Genomic DNA, 18,404 nt, shown 5'->3' on the forward strand with positions numbered 1-18,404 from the left:
GAGAGAGAGAGAGAGAGAGACAAGTGACAACGTTTTATCTCCGGAGACAGGAGAGAGTAATGATGGACATGTGAGTAGAGGCACTGATGTGTTTCTGTGAGTATAGAAAAAGAGATATGTGAAGAAAAGGAAAAGATAGAGATATGTGGAAAGAAGAATACGATGAAAGAAACAAGAAAAAAATAATTAAAATAATAATAATCTGTTTAATTGTATCCACTGGATGAGATTAATGAGTGGTTGTGAGCCATTGATTTAGTGGGATCCATGCCATAAACAAATCAACCAATAAGAAGAAAGGGTGAGGATAGATAGAAGTTGATTTTGGACATTTGATCTAAATCAATCAATGGCTAAAAAAAGTCAATATAATGGCAAGACAAAAGTAATATAATGACAAGTCCGATGCATCGCAAACGGGCTGCATGGTTCATGCAAGGCAAAAGCAAACGTTGGCCAAAATGGCAAGGCAAAAGCAATATAATGGCAAGGCAATGCAAAAACCAAACAGCAGGTTTGCGGTAAGGCAGTAGCAATATAATGGCAAGGCAAAAACAATATAATGGCAAAGCCGATGCATCGCAAAACGGGCTTCATGGTTCATGCAAGGCAAATGCAGTATAATTATTAAGGCAAAAGCAAACGTTGGCCAAGATGGCAAGGCAAAAGCAAATAGCAGGTTTGCGGCAATGCAATAGCAATCATATGTGACAATTCAACAAAGAAATAATGTATATCGCAAAGTGAGAGAGCCATTAACAATATGAACATCAACTTATTGGATCTGATACCTAAGAAAGCCGTTGATGGTAAAATGTTGTATTTTATTTTTTTATAATTTTTTTAAATCAATAGTGATTTATTGTTAAGAAAGGGTTAAATGAAAATTTGCCAAAAATGATGGAAACCTTTTAACAATTTTCCTTTGAAAGAGTACCATTGTGATATTGTATTTTAAAAATAAGGCATATCAACAAATGACCTTTTTTTAAATGTAAACTTTATAGAAAATTTTTCATTTATTATAAAATAAAATTAATACAAAATAAAATAAATAATATAAATAGATCATTTAAAAAGAATTAAATTAATATATATACTAAATGAAAATTAACATAAAATTAATTAATATAAATAATTGGAGATTTTCTAAAAGTATATATTTTTTAAAAAATACAAATCTACGCTTGATATTTAATGAAATGCAAAAGTAACCTCAAAAGTAATGAAATTACGACTGTTTTCTCATGACCAAACAGAAAAAAAGTTTACAGTATAACCTGAGAGATCTTTAAATATGTTATATATAACATTCAAGATAATCTCACATGAGTTCTATAGAAGAAAGATATATACAGGACATTGTCTCTATATATATTAAAATTAAAAGTTTAAACGACACCATAAAAATGATATAAGCAATAGACATACCTATTTATTAAGATAGTATTATCTAAATATGCTGACAAACAAATAAATTAATAAGTATTAAAATTTTCTATCAGTCTTATAAATATTATCTGCCGATAGAAACTAGGAAAACAATTATTGAATTATATGAGTTTTGAAATTGGTTAGTAATTATTTATTACATATATGAAATGATATGTAAGATGACAAAAAGTTAACTAAACCTAGTTAAAAATTTTAAGTACACTTTATCGTATATATTTAGGTTTTGTATAAAACAACTATATAATCATACAGATGATTTAAACTTTGTTTTAATTTCAGAATCATTGAATTGTGATACCAAATTTAACATTTTCATAATAAAAATAAAATTGAATCAAAATTTAATCCAAATGTAAAAATAATTTTATTCTCCAAACCAGTTCATGAAAGTACATTATAAATAAAAAAAAATAGAAAATACCAAACCAGATTAAATAAAAAAATACTTTTAGACAAACCATCACCAAAACTTTATATTTAAATCATATAAACCAACAATGATCCCAAGAATTCCTGCCTCGTCCCAAAACATTAGTCTTTATTTTAATGTTGGTTTGTAGTTTTGATGACTTATTTTAAAGTTATAATTAGGTGGTGATCCACGTCTTGAGATATACATTATTATTACATTTCAATAAATGCATCAATAACCGACTTAGAAGCTTGAGACATACTCCTTCCGTTCCTAAAAATAGGATTTTCTGGATTTTATTTTTGTTCCACAAAGAAAGATTTTCTATATTTTTAAGGTACTTTATATACTTTTGAGGATCATTAATTATGAATATTTGAATTGATTAAATTTTATTGGTTGATAGTTATTGGAAATTGTATAAAACAGAAATAGTAAACTAAAGTTGGCAAATATTTATTGTAGTCTTAATAAACGTGAAAACTCTAGAAAATCTTATTTTCAGGAACGGAGGGAGTATATTTTTTTGGGAACTAAAGCTTGAGATATATTAAACAACGACTTACAAACCAAAAAATCAGGATCAAGTGTTCCATCCAGAATTGAACAATACATAACAGGCTGGAACCCAGAGACACGATCACCGAAATCTTCACATATTCGTACACAGGTTGTAGGAAGGAAACCAATTTTATAAGGATGGTTGGTTGTTCGGTAAGAATCGTAAGAGGGTGTCAAAGAAAAAGAAAAAAAAACTTAGAATACCCTTGTTTCAGTAAAGGCTCAAATTGTGAAACCAATTAATCTATCTTAACCGATGCATAGATTTTATCTCCCTTAAAAATCAAAACAAACTATAGCATCAGCTGAAACGAATAATAGTAGGTTTCATTTCTTATTCAGTTGCGACTTTGCTAAGGATGTGTGCAGCGTCAAGCCTTTCTCTACTGGTCAAACTTAGTGCTACAACCGACTCATTCCTGTCAGTCTGGTTCAAATACTTCCGGTATTGAGCCATCGTTTTCTGAGTTTGATTTTTTAATCATCACAAAGCATTTCGCCTCTCTTGGGTTATGTCACAAAGCATCTCTGTTTTATTCTCAAATTGTTTGGCTTTACATGTATGGTTCTTTTTTTTTCTGTACTGTTTTACAAATGTCTTTTTTTTGAAAGTGGAAGAAAAAGATGACTAAAATGAATGATAAAAAAAACAGTTAAAAGAAAAGGCCTCCCAGAAATAACAACATTAAAAATATTAGGAAAATTGGCAAAACAGAACAAAAATTCAGCATGGTTGTCCCTATAGTATAAAACTATCATTTAGTTATCACTTTAGTATAATTTTTTCATAATCACAAAACTAAACCTTGATTAATCTAATTAAACATATTAAAATAATAGAATTTTTTAAAAATTAATTAAAAATGATTTAAAAAGGAAAAATAAAAAATAGAATTTGTAAAGTTTATAAAAAAAAATAATTTACAAACTTTTTAATAAAAAACGTTAAATAAACTTATTAAAAAAATTTTACGAAGTTTTCTTTTATAAAAGTTTAAAACATTTTTAATAAAACTTTAATTAAATTAAATTTGTAAACTTTATAAAAATAAAAACAAAACTTTAAAGAAAAATTATAAAAAAACATTTTAACAAGTTTTATTTTTATAAAAATTTTAAAATGTTTGTAAACTTTTTAATTTTATCAAACTTTTTAATAAAAATAAAAATTTTAAAATGTTTTCTATAAAACTTTAATAAAAATAAAAAATTGTAAACTTTATAAAAATAAAAATTTAAACTTTACAAAAAGTTGTACCTAATTTCCAAACACTACATGTTGCATAGATGTGCATCATAAAGGACAAGAGTTTGGAAAAAAAAATCAAAGTAACAACTAAGGAGAAACCATAGATTGATGAAGAAGACAAGGGAGAATCATTTTTTAAAAAAAACATTTTCACAAGTAATATCGACAATAACACGTAGAATATTTTCTAAACTGAAATTTCATTAATTTTTGCAAAAAAAATCAGGTATTCTTATCCGCAGAATGTGTCTTCTAAAAGTTTAGAAGAATGATAAAAATCACGTACACACTTTCTACTTTGAGTAGACGTAAGAGTACATTGTCGAAAACACATTCTCCAAAATTTAGAATACTTTATAAAAGTAAAAGATGCATTCAGAAGGAAAATAGATACCTTTACGATTAGTGGAATGTGCATTCCTTTTATTTAGAAATTTAGTAAATAGTAGAATGGGTGTTGTAAAGGAAGTAGATGGACATATTTATTTTATAAATTTTTTTCTACTATAACAATTTTCGTTGAATACGCATTCTACTTTTAGTAGAACATATTTTAAAATTTTTATTTATCAAGTTTTTGAACAAAAAAATTTTACCAGCTTGTGTATATGTGTATTTTATTAATTTTTTTATATTTTTAATAATTTTTTTGATTCACAAAATTATTTATTTCATTAATTTTAAGAAATATAAGGGGTAAAAAAGAAAAAAATGGACAAAAATTATTTTATACCAAAGAGACAACAACCTTATTTTTGTCTCTTTTGGCAATTTTCCCAAAATATTTAACACTCCACTACCTCAATTATTTGTATATGTCCACTATATCAAACAAATAAGCATTTTGTGTTATGCACATTACTATCAGACATTGATATAAACTCATCATCTAGCATCTCTAAAACTAGCTGTCCATCAGCTATTCACATCTAACAAAGAAAAAAAAGTCAACATTGAAAGCACCTACGACAATATAGTTTCAAATTAAAAAATCTTATATCATGACAAATCTGATATTGAAATATATTAGATTCCTTATGTATGTTATTATTTTCATTAATAATATTCTTTTGGGTTTTCCTTTATTAGAGATTCACTTTTTACTTACGATCATTGTGAGTTGATGAGATGTGAGTCTGTGATACTATCCATTATCAGTGTGTAACTCCTTTGAAAATGTAAGAACATAATATAATTTTTTGGTCAAATGAACATTATCTATTATGATATTTTTTTCACAAAGTAATATTATAAATATTATTCTGTAAATGGTTAATTTATTTATGCATAAGTTAAAAATTCACTTTTTACAATAATTTCAGGACCAGTAATGTAGAAAGTGAAATAAATCATATTTTACAAAATTTTGATAAATATCTTATTTTCTACGAAGGAAAAATATAAAATTTATATATCTACTATAAAATGTATATAAAAAATTAACTAATATTTAAATTATTGTATTTCAAACAGTTAATAAATAATATTATAAAATTTCGGCGCGTAGAGTAGTTCAGATATGAATCGTAAGGTGCGTCAGAGAGTTGATGAAGATGGTGAGGATATGAGTAGTAGTCAGAGAGTTGATGAAGATGGTGAGGATATGAGTAGTAGGGTGTGTCAGAGAGTTGATGAAGAAGATAAGGATATGAATCATAGGGTGGTGCGTCAGAGAGTTGATGAAGACGGTAAGGATAAAGTGGGTTCACCAAGCTATCTTCTGACTGGTGATGAGGTTATAGCACCAAAGATTCAAGAGTCTATGGATATGACTAGTTTGACTTATGACGTAATGTTTCATGTGTTTACTCTATTGGACAACCGCGACCGAGCTAGCTTAGCATCAACATGTGACTGTGGCTGCTCTCTCTTGGACATCCTCTTGCGTGTTTTGCATTAGCATGAGAAACACCTTAGCTCCATGGCTCTGCCAGAAACTGTTCGATCCTAGTAAGTTGTTGTCTGCCAAATGTAGAAGCGTACGAAAAAGGTTCCACTCAAGCCAAACCGGTTAAGTTAGGTAACTTCTCCCAGCTCTCAGCTGAAACTCTCCATTTAATGTTCGATGTCCCGGTGACATCAAGGTAGCAAAGATAAACCACTTCTCCATGCCGCACAGGTAGATGCTAAGTTAGCTCGGTCGTGGTTGTCCAGTAGAGTAAACATGTGAAGCATCAGGTGGAGAAACCTCACCTATTCTCCTTATCTGTGGAATTCCTTGGATCTTCGCGCTCACATGTTTGATCTTTCATCAGCAGCTTGGAGAAGTGGTTTCTCTTTGCTACCTTGCTGTCACCGGGACATCAAATATTAACTGGAGAGTTGCAACTGAGAGCTGGGAGAAGCTATCTAACTTAACCGGTTTGCCTTGAGTGGAACCTTTCTCGTACACTTCTACATTTGGCAGAAAACAACTTACTAGGATTGAACAGTTTCTAGCAGAGCCATGGAGGTAAGGTGTTTCTCATGCTAATGCAAATCACGCAAGAGGATGTCCAAGAGAGCAGCCACAATTACAGGTCGATGCTAAGCTATCTCGGTCGCGGTTATGAATTTCTTGAGCACTGCAACCAGAAACAAGACTCAACAAACAGAGATAGCGAGAATGGTCGCTTGGTTATGAGACCAAAAACCATCGAATAGATATGCAATAAAGGGACTTAGAGGACCAAAAACCATGTCATTTCTATTCAAATTCAATATCGAGTGATGATCAAAGCACGTTATTCAAGAAAAGATACAAGAAAACTGTTCTAAGATCATCAAAAACGAAAAAGAAATATATCAAAACACATTAAATAGTCACCTCTGGAACAAAAGAGAAGGACTTTATCTTCGTTTATTCTGAGTGACAGAAAAAGAATAAGGAAGACTCTGAGGACTGGGTAATGAAGGTGAAGAGAGAGAGAGAGACGAGAAGAGAGCTTATATAAGAGCAGATTGTATTTGTAAGAGATGTATCTATCACCTCCTTGGCACGATACATTTATATATGCTCTACCAGTCAATACAATAACTCCACTTTTTCTTCTAAAAATTTAAAAGTATTATAAGATATTCATAGTATCTTTTTAATTAGTATTTTCATTAATTTTGAAATGCATATCCATACACATTAATCTCTTTAGTGAATACATAGTATTTGTTATTAATTTTTGGGTTTTTTAAATGGTATATGTAGATTTGTTTATTGATTGTAGCTAAATTTTTAAATGTCAATGGATACACAATCTCTTTATATAAAATTTTTGGTATATAATTACTAGTTAGATTTTTATTAATTATGCTAATTATTTTTAACAGTAATAACGCATATGATAAGTAAGATATGAGAGACATGTGTCTTGCGCCTTTAGTAATTAAGATTTTTTTCACAATTAATTAATGGTTTTTGATGTTTCTTAAACAATTTAAGACTACTAAATTTTTTTCTCTGAAAATGACAATAATCATAAACCATGAATGATAGACATGTGTTCTATATCAATATGGGGGTTTCTTCTTTAATAGTTAAGACTTTATTCAAAAGATTGACTAGTAACTCATGTTTTAGAGAAACATCCAAAAAGATGTAACAAAGTAGAAAAAGAGACCAAAGTACTAAACTAAATCACATACCACACACATTCCTTTACGAGTAAGAAAAGAAAAAATACAAGAGAAAGAGACACCTCATTGGTTGCAATTAATAACAAAACATTATTTTCCAACCTCTTAATTTCTGTTTAAGAGAATATAAACTAAAAAATAGGAACCTAAAAAATAGGAACCGATATTGTTCGTTATGAATTGAAATAAGAATTTATATTATGATTTATAAAATTAAGGAAAATTTACTGATTTTCAAATCTATTATATTAGTTTAACTAATGTTTACAAATCGGAAGATTTATCTCGAATTTAAGTGTTTATACTTTTAACTTATTAGTCAATTCAAATCAACTGAAATCAAATTTATTAACAAATATGTATGACTAATACTTAATTAATTTATGACTAATTCTTGATTTGAATTAAATTTTATAAATTGTAGACCAAATAAAACCATTTTAAATCTATTTATGTTCGTTTTAATTAATGTTTACAATCCAAAGATTTATTTCGAATTTGAGTATTTATATTTTAAACTTGGTAGTTAATTCAAATGTATTGATATCAAATTTATTAACAAATTAGTATGATTAATACTAGATTTATAACTAATTGTTTATTTGAATTAAAAAATTTAAATCGTAAAACAAATAAAACCATTTTAAAATCTATTATGTTGTGTTTAATTAATATTTACAGTCTGGGGATTTTATTTTGAATCTGAGTATTTATGTTTTAAACTTAGTAGTCAATTCAAATCTATTGAAATCAAATTTATTAACAATTCTCTATGACTAATACTTGATTTATGACTAATTCTTGATTTGAACTAAATTTTATAAATCGTAGACCAAATAAAACCATTTAAATCTATTTGTGTTCGTTTTAATTAATGTTTACGATCCAAAGATTTTATTTCGAATTTGAGTATTTATATTTTAAACTTGGTAGTCAATTCAAATGTCTTGAAATCAAATGTATCAACAAATCTGTATGACTAATACTTAATGTATGCCAAATTCTTGATTTGAATTAAATTTTGTCAACCGTAAATAAATAACACCATTAAATCTATTATGTTGGTTTTAAATAATGTTTACAATCCAGAGGTTTTATTTCAAATTTGAGTATTTATATTTTAAATTTATTAGTTAATTAAAATCTATTGAAATCGAACTTATTAACAATCCGTAAGACTAATCCTTGATTTATGAAAAATCTTGATTTGAATTAAATTTTGTAAATCGTAAAAAAAATAACACCATTTTAAATATATTATGTTGGTTTTAATTAATGTTTACATTCAGAGATTTTGTTTCGAAATTGACTATTTATATTTTGAACTTAGTAGTCAATTCAAATCTATTGAAATCAAATTTATTAGTAAATTTATATGCCTAATACTTGATTATGACTAATTCTTGATTTGGATTAATTTTTTTAAATCGTAAAACTAATAACACCATTTTCAAATCTATTATGTTTATATTAGTTATTTTTGTACAATCCATAGATTTGATTTCAAATTTGAGTACTTATATTTTAAACTTAGTAGTCGACTGAAATCAAATTTATAAAAAAATCTATATGACTAATACTTGATTTATGACTAAATATTTATTTGAATTAAAAAAATTATATCGTAAAACAAATAACAAAATTTTTAAATCTAATATGTTTGTTTTAATTGATGTTTACAATCCGGAGATTTTATTTCGAATTTGAGTATTTATCAAATTTATTAACAAATCCGTATGACTATTCTACAAAAAAGACTATATTAAATCAGATAAATAGTATCAGAAGAAAAAACTGATACTAATTCAAAATAACTTATTAGTAAGTGATGTAAAATAGTGTCTTTACATTAATAATAATACTATCTATTAATATAACATCAATTAAATAAAACTGATATAAATTCACATCATTTCCAAATAATCAACAGTAACTATAAATTAGGATCAGTTATTTAACTGATGTTTTGTAATTTTTATTAGCATCAATTAAAAAATGATGCAAAATTTACATCAATTATAAAACTGATGTTAATAAAATTATTCTTCTGAGGCTGGTTTTTCAAACAACTGTCTACATGATTTGGAGGGAGTGCAATGATAAGAAGCATCTTAAGAAGCCTAAGCAATATGGTCAACTGGCTAAAATCATCGACAAAACTGTGAGAAATAGGATCATGACTACAGGTTACGCAAAGAAGCCTCGCCTGAAAGGTCTTGTGCAACTCTGGTTTAGGACTCATACATAGAATCAAAGTTCTTTTGTACATAGAACATTCTTTTCAGTGATGATCAATAAATTTAAAATTTCATCAAAAAAAAAATATTTGGAAAACTGACTAATTATCAAGTGCGTTTGATTTTAGTTGTGACTGTAATTTTAAAACACTTCAATATATTAGTAATGAAAAAAATCTATATAGGAAATTAAAAAGGAGATTTGAACGGAAAAGAAAAAAAAAACAATTAAGTGGAGTTTTTGTTCTGACGAAAGAGTGTTTCAGGATCTTTGATTCAGCTGGTACTTGCTACATTTAAAAAACAATTAAAGGGCACTATATATAAATTATCAATCTCTTGTCTAACAGCATCCCAGGTTTACCTTGCTCCAGCTTGCAGCTCACTTCAGATTCAATCTCTTGGACAATATCTTTAAACCCATGTTTCAACCTTCAAAGTTCAAACAGACCTCTAGATTTCAATACCAACAAAAGTTCCGGATTCATCAAAGCGTAAGCCACGAAGAACCCTATCATGCAGCACGACCTGCAAGACAAAAACTTCAAATTATGTTTAGCGGCAAATTACACACGATATGGAAATCACCCTTGATTGAGGAGTTGATATTCTTGTAGATGAGATTGCTTCATCCATGCCTACCATGGGATAATCGAGGTATCGAAGAGAAAAGACCGTTTGCAGTTGTTTCTGGGTTATTTTCAACTCACTTTCTCCTCTTTGCCTCTATAAGTAAAGCAATAACACACATTAAACAATCAATCACTCATCTCCCTATATCTTATTACAAAACCAAAGAAATAAGCTTACATAAATGAGTGCAGAACTGAAATAAAGATTCGAGCTTCGGGGGATCTAACCAGCAACTATTACCGAATCCTAATCTGTTTTGCCTTGAATTGTTTCAGATACCAATTTCCATTAACTCACTTAGCATCTTGAAAGAAGGATATTCGTCGTGGTAGTTGGCAAATCAGTCTCGTCTCCTCTGTTATCAGACACATAGGACCTTTTCGTTAGAGATTTAGCCGGCACCTCCTTTACAGAAACAGAAGAAGGCTCCGGAATCTCCGTGGTGGTTGCAGAAAAAAGACCAGAAGAGATTAAGAGAGATCTTGGGGATAAGATTAGGGTTTTGAAGTGAAGCAGAGATCGCTTCCATATAACCGCAAAGTAGAGAGAGCTTGGTCTGATAGAGAAAAAACAAATGACATGTATAGATATTCAAGTGATGGATGCTAACCTTTATATTGGTGTAGATACACCGTCTTACAGAGAGCAAACACGCCTTTAATGTAAGATCGTGCTTCACATTGATCTTTGGAGTTAAAAAGACGAAAAAGTCTATGGATCTGTAACTCTCAGCGTTTCAGCTGATTAGAAGAGGAAACGGAACAACGCAGAAGAACTGTTTTTGGTGTCAGAAATTGAAGAAGAGGCCAAACCTTAAAACGGTGTGTTGTTCATAAACAATATACGGGTCTCTCGATATAAGGTTCAACTCTGTAATAAAAACAAAAAATGAAACGCAGGAGCCCAATGTCTCATTAATGAAATGCAGTGTATAGCAAGAAGGGACATGTGTCGCGCTTACACGAGCTGATTCTGTGACTGGACGCTAAAATAGATTAGAGTCTTACCTCAGCTCTCCACATCAGCATTGAACATCTAATATTGTGACATGTGTCATGTCACTATTAAAGCATTTCATATTTTATGTTTAGGTGAACTATGTTGAGTGAGCCAGATATTTAAGAAGTTCACTGGGTTCTGTTACTGTTTTTCATACAGAGCTAGATGTTAATAGTTTTTTTTCCTTTGCTGGAGACGCAGAGCAAAGCCGCCGATTATGATTTTGGTCGATGGTCTTCTCTGTCTGAAACGCTCACGGTCCAGCTTCTCCTCCTCATTGATGCTTCTGAGAAACGTCTGCATTTATGGCATTCAATCAACTACGTCCACTTCTTGAGCTTCAATCCCTCTTCAATTCATCAATACAATCTTTCTAGACGCTCTCTTTCTACTGTCAAGTCTGTACGCTTCGTCTTGGTCATTTGATTTAAGTGAATGGATGTAAGAAAGAATCTATAATTCTGTCTTGTGGGTATAGAAAAACAATCTGTCATCTTTTAAACTCTCTTTGTGTATATTTCTCTGCCCAGCAAAGTCAGATTTTTGGGTACTCATATTCCATGGGAAGATATATTGTCGACAGACATCTCCCTTGAAACTGTCCTACTGTCAATAGAGATATTATCGCCGATCACCATTAAATCCGGCATAAGATCTCTACCTATCAGTTTACTATATTTTTAATGCTTTTATCATATTTGCTCATGATACTATTTTGTTGTTTGGCGCTCAATATGCGTATTTGAGTAGTTGTTCAATAGATTTTCTCTAATAGTTTCGTCACTAAAAACAATTGCAGATTTGGACCTCACTGCAAACATAGGTCCAACATCTAATTGGACAACAACCATTATATTCAACCATTGAAGAATCAGTTTTATCTCTCTTACCTTCTCTCATTGCTCGGCCATAATGTTTGCTTCTATTGAAATGGATTTACCAACATCAGTGTCTTTTTGACTAATATATCGGAAGTCTTTGCTTAATGATCTAGAACCGTTTTCGAACAAACATAAAATTTCCCGCTGTTCACTTTGTCTCAGGTGATTTGGCAAAGAAGAGCCTAAGACATAACAGATGGAGAGCTAAGGAAAAAAAAGAGGATATAGACCATCGACACAACAAGTGATTGGTTCACTCCTTTCAGCTTCAGGTTTCTCCTAGATATGTCACGTTATACTCTACCGGATCTTTTTCTCTCGATGTAGCATTCGTAGTTGGTGGCCTTCCCATGGTAAATATTTCTTCGTTATACTACTTTTTCCAAAAAGAAAATGTGTACTTTGTTAATATAGAGATATTAATAGGACATGTTGTGGAGAAATATGGTCCTGAAGCATGTGAAGAAAACAACACGGGCTGAAGCATAGAAACAAGGGGTTATTGTACGTTTTTTAACTCTATGACTATGTTGTTAACTGAACCATATTAGATTCGAAAGGTCTGACTTTTCTAAAAAAAAATGTATCTTTGCGTACAGGAACTTGTGTGTTTGTACAATATGAGCATGCTACTGACTCACTTGCTAGGGTAATCTGTATAAATACAGAAAATCTACTTCTATCACAGCCTAATTTTTACAAACAAACCCTTAGTCTTGTGGATACTTTAATCCAAAGTAGTCCGGTGATGTTATTGTTGTTGACAGTGTAATTAAAGTGAATCATATCATATTAATAATGGATCGATGAGTTTGGTCCGTGCTCTTTATTTCTCTCCTCACGGTTTTATGTTATTTTTTTTTTTAACAGGAGCACTTGAGGATGAGATGGGCGAATGCTCATATGGTTATCCAAGCCAGCTTGATGAGCCAAACTTTTCATAAACTGAGCCACTATTTGTCGTTATCGCTAACACTTATCATCTTTATAATTCAGGTATAGAACTTATGTAGGTGAGATTATAGATAAGTTCCTATATTTTGTGTAATGCAAATCTCTTATGTGAATGTATATTCTCTGCACAATGCTTTATATTCAAGAGAGAGCAACACTTTCTACATTTGGAGAATTTGGAGGTCCAACAGAATTAACTTGGTTTTTGGGAATTTCTTAAGTTTTATGTGTCTGAATATCAGGTCAAGAAAGGTAATCAAAACCTGGTCACAAATTTTGAGTTTAATCGAACTGAGAATTAATCACACGTTCAATGCCTTAAATGGAACATTCTACAATCTAAATGGGAAGAACTACCACGGGGAATCGGCTTCGGAGATAACTGAATGAACCTGTTTGGTTTCACCATGAAAAGAAGAAGAATTTCCTAAAATGTCTGTGAATGTATGCGTTTCTTTAACATAAAAGCTACTTGTCTTGAAAATGAGATACCGATTCTTGATAATGTTGTAATGATGAGTCTACTTTTTTTATAAAAATATTGATTCCTTTTTCAGTATTAGTAATGTGGAAGTAGATTATTCTTGCTTGTGTATAAGTATTATTGGTGTTGGTGACAACCAGAGCGGTAAGCTTTAGCCATTTAATATTTCAAAATTAGATTATTTCAGTTCCTGTTTTGTCTGATTGTTGGACCATGAAGCTTTTGGTGGAAACGGTCAAAGTAGAAATGAGAATTGTTATGAGAAGTTTCAGAGCTCTGGGATCATATCCAACAACAGAAGATTCAGTATCTTGGAAAAGAGGAAACTAAAAGATGAGTGCCGTGATGGAATTCTTCATGGACCATTGATGTGGTCATGCCTTCGGGAGAGAAGGAGACTTGAAACAGAGATGTAATATCTATTTAGGCCAATGCAATCAGAGAGAATAAAATCAAGCTGTGTCAATATTCATTTTCTTCTACTTTGTCATTTTATAAGGATTTATGACATTTATATGATTTTGAAGGGTACTTCTCAAAGCCGTACAAAATAGTACGAGTCTCAGATTTATAAAATTAGTTTATAAATGATTTGTAAACTTTATAAATACCCTTAAAATCATATAAATAACAACTAAAACAGTAGATTTTCAAATTAACCGAAAATCTAAAAACGAAAGAACATTTCATTAGATTGAAAATCTAATATAAAACTGAAACAGCATATATTAAAAAAACATCATTTGTTGTTACATAATATGTACTAATTATAGTTATGACATTACTGAAACTATTTTTATATTACTTTAAATAGATTTTTAAAAAACTTTAGACTTTCTTAATAAAAATATATATAATTTTTTTTAATTTCATAATTTTGTGTTCTCTAAAACAAATATTAGTGGTCTTTTAAATTCACATCAACAAAATTTAATAAAATATAATATGATCTTATAAAGTAAATTTTCATATAAAATAGTTTTAGTGTAAACTCAACCGTCCGTAGAACGTGCCAAACATCTAGTCTAAAACAGAACATACTCTCTTCTCTTAAACCAAATCAATTAACAAAACATCTAATAACTCATATATCTATTTTTCATCAATATTCATTATTACCCATAAAAACAAAAAAAAAATATTTTTTCAAAATTTAGAAATTGTCATATATTTTTTATTTTCTTAACATTTTATCCAAATTAATCAACAAACATATAATAATGCAATAAATCTATTTTAATAAATATTTATTTTTAACCAATCAAAATATTGACATCAAAATTTATTAATAACTTAGTGAACCAAAAAACATAAATTGAAAAAATAATATATAAATTCTATAAATATAAATTTAAAAATCCATTACGTCATTGTTTTTCAAAATTTATCATACTCATGCCTACAAAAATACAAGAAATTAATATAATTAATTTTCTCCTTTTGGACCACCAAATTTAAGCTTATACAAAAAAATGAAGAAAACCATACCCAAAATTTAAAACATAATCAAACTAATGATTTAGAAAAAAATAGTTAAAAATAAATAAAAAGTAGTGAAAAAAGAAAATGTAACTTAAGTTTGGTGGAAGTTAGTCAAAAATAGTATTTTCATAAAATTTATATAATATAATGTAAAAAATAAAAATATTAAGATAACTAGAAAATAATAAGAACAAAAAATAAATAAAAAATATTTTTGCAATATTCTTTCCTCATGTTTCATCGAACTTAGGACACTTAGAAAAAGAATGGGTCTAATGAAATTTGTTTTCTTTCTTTCATTTCACTAAGTTCGAGCTCAAAAAATTAATATGAAATGATAAATCAAGAACAATGATTAATACATAATCAAAACTATTTTTTACAATACTTAGTATGGAAATTAAAAATAACAAAATATAACAAATAAAAATAACAATTTAATAAAATTTGATTTTGGTAAAAAGTCAATCAACAAATAATATTTTATTAAAATACATAAGCTAATAAAAAAATATGTAAGACATCGAATAATAATAGAAAAACAATTAAAACATAGAATAGAAAAATATATTTATGATAATATTTTCACAAGAAAATAAGAAAATCTCACATATATATTTCTTCTTTTTTCTTTCTGTCACAATCTTAAGATTTATAGAAATTAACATGAAAATAACGAAAACACATAATAACGTCTCATACATAATAAAAACAATTTTTTTTAAAGTAACAAAATGTAATAAATAAAATAATTAAATAACAAATATATTAAATATTATTAAAGCAACGACAAATGCTAATAAAGAAAACAGAATGATTTTAAAACATCGACTCTCACAATTTTAAAAACACCTTAAAGAAATTTAGGTAGACATCGTTTTACGTGTAACACTATTTTTTTGAATAGTTTTCTGTAACGTTAAGGAATCAATACAAATTCTACCAAATGCCGCAAAAGACTACCATGTTTGTCATCTTAGAGCATCTCTAATCCCATTCTATAATTTACTCCAAAATTAAAAATGGAATTGGAAATTGAGTAGAAAATGGAGTGATGACCAAAAAATAAAAGCATTACTCTATAAATGGAGTAATGCTTTTATTTTTTTGTTCATTACTCCATTTCCCACTTCATTTTCAACTCTATTTCTTAATTTTGGAATAAAATATGGAGTGGAATTGGAGATGCCCTTACATACCATGAATGGTGTATCCATTAGAATCTTTGCACTTATATAATAACCCAATCACATGAGGTTTCTCAAACGGCAGTTTAGAAAATACGACGAATATAATAATAAAACTAGATTTTGGACCCGCGCGCCCGCGCGGGTGTATGTTTGGAATGCTTAAATGTTAAACATAAATTTGATGGTTTTTATATATTTTGATTTTTGGTATTTGTGTATTTTGTTTGGTTTGTTGAGTATATGATTATAGAATTTTAAAATATATTTTTTTTTAATTTGGTAAATTTTTTTTTAAAATATATAAATGTCCATTTTTATTAGTATTGTGGTTATTATTGTGTGTTTTGTTGACTCAATTTTTTTATAAGTTGTTTGTGTAAGTTTAAATTTTTTGTATTTCTTAATTACATAAATTTTAAGAAGAACAACTTAATGGAAATGTAAAAAAAATCTTGTTAATAAAATTGTTACATGGTTGTGACAAAAAAAAAAGAATTGTTACATGGAAGCCCATACAAACAATTAGGCCTCATTTGTTATCACTTTCACGGATCAATATATGCGAAGCCCACTTTTAGATTTTTGTCCGCGAAAGAAACAGAAAAATATTGTTAAACACTAATTTTCCTTTATCACAATTTTTTTTTCTCTTTTTGGTTTCTGTCGGTCAAGTTTCCTGTACCTCTCTCTCTTTCTCTCTTTCTTAACTCTTCTCGATGTTCTTGTCGATGTTCTTCTACTTTCTAATCCAAAAAACGTGAATCAAGAACCAAACATAACTCTTCTTTTTCTTAACTTATAATCAAGTGTATGAACCGACAGAATCAAAGGTTCTCTTGCTGTTTTTTTTAATCAGATTAATCGATTTTTTTAAGCCCTAACATCACTAACGATAATCGATTGTTGTTATGTTCACAGATCCGTCGTCTCCATGAGTAGATCGGGCAGATATAACCAAGTCTTTAAGCGTTAGAGAAGTCAAATCGGTGTATTTCCAAAGACTGGTTCAACCTCGAGAAACACATCTATAAACAATGGTGCATGTTCTATCCTTGATTCTGTCTGTTTTTCTATTTAATAGATCAACTCTAAAGTTTGGATTTTACATGTAAACACTGCTTAGAAGTAACCTTGTTTGTTCAGTCTTTGTATCCCGAGAAAAAAAAATTGTTTTAAAATTATTTCACATAATTATTCTCTTAACATAATCCAGCATCAAGATCATTAGCCTTGCTAGATGCTTTATTAAAAAAATTCCACATATATTTAAGATTATTGAAGGCCGAGTGTTATTAGTAGATACTTATTTTACTTCTCTTGTAAATAAGATTTTTATTTCTGTGGTAGGTCGTACGTAATTGATGAATGCTAGTAGAGGAGGAGGAGCTTCAGTTAAGAAGCAATCTGCTGGTGAACTTCGTCTTCACAAAGGTCTGTCTCTATATATGTTTTGATCTTTATCTTTCTTTCCAAAGTTTTGAAATCTTTCTTGGTTGTTTTAATTTGTGTAGATAAATCAGGCATGAATCTTCGAAGCTCTTGGACGATATCATTTGCCAATGGCAAAGATGATTTGATGAAGCGCCCATCTACATTAACCCCGATGATGGTTACTACCAGTTAAGTGATAACTCTTGCCACACTTACAACGGTTCTGAAACTCATTTTTTTTTTGTCTTATGAATGATATCATATCATATTTGCAGCTTCTGTATTTACGTTTTAAGCCATTTGTGTTCTAAGTGTTGCTTGTTTGATGTCAATTCAGGGTGTTGTTGCGGGGCTTTTGGTTGAAAACTCTCTGAAGATCAAACTGAATTTTGGTGAAGTTTATACATACCTGGTACACTATTTGAATTTTCTTCAGCTCTCCTCACATTACTCTTTTCCCTGACGCATATGACAAAACACTTTACAGTTCATTATAAGAAGAAATTTAATGTTTGTTATGCGTCTGCTACTTGCCTCCGCAGGTTTACAACTCACTGAAGGACAACATGATTGCGAAAGACGAAATCTTTCAAAATTCAGAAAGAGTACATGCTTGTGAAACCTGCAACGGACGCTGCTTCTAAAGCTAAAATGGAAGCCGAAGCAGCTACAGCTATAGATGATGGTCGACTCCATGATGATAATGAGTCAAACATAAGGTAACAACTCAGTGAAGTAGTTTAAAATAATATATAAATCCTTTTAAATTGCAACTTGGAACCTGATAGTATTAGATAGTATCAGAGACATAGCCACTATCATCAATC

General features: G+C 29.3%; 2 long non-coding RNA genes across 3 annotated transcripts; one reads left to right on the forward strand and one right to left on the reverse strand.

Annotated features, from left to right (window-relative positions):
- Positions 1-9,727: 9,727 nt before the first annotated feature.
- LOC130498388 (uncharacterized) lies at positions 9,728-11,012 on the reverse strand. Of its 2 annotated transcripts, XR_008937301.1 has the most exons (4): positions 10,767-11,012; positions 10,334-10,591; positions 10,166-10,249; positions 9,728-10,051 (listed from the first exon to the last, which is right to left on the reverse strand). It is a non-coding gene; the product is annotated as an uncharacterized LOC130498388 (long non-coding RNA). The 2 variants fall into 2 exon arrangements; XR_008937295.1 differs by having other exon boundaries at positions 10,334-11,012.
- Positions 11,013-16,814: 5,802 nt separating this feature from the next.
- LOC130495257 (uncharacterized) lies at positions 16,815-17,751 on the forward strand. The gene is made up of 4 exons (XR_008934526.1): positions 16,815-16,976; positions 17,065-17,183; positions 17,494-17,577; positions 17,658-17,751. It is a non-coding gene; the product is annotated as an uncharacterized LOC130495257 (long non-coding RNA).
- The last annotated feature ends 653 nt before the right edge of the window (positions 17,752-18,404 follow it).

This window comes from Raphanus sativus, chromosome 1, assembly GCF_000801105.2.
Source record: "Raphanus sativus cultivar WK10039 chromosome 1, ASM80110v3, whole genome shotgun sequence".
NCBI classification, from domain to species: domain Eukaryota; kingdom Viridiplantae; phylum Streptophyta; class Magnoliopsida; order Brassicales; family Brassicaceae; genus Raphanus; species Raphanus sativus.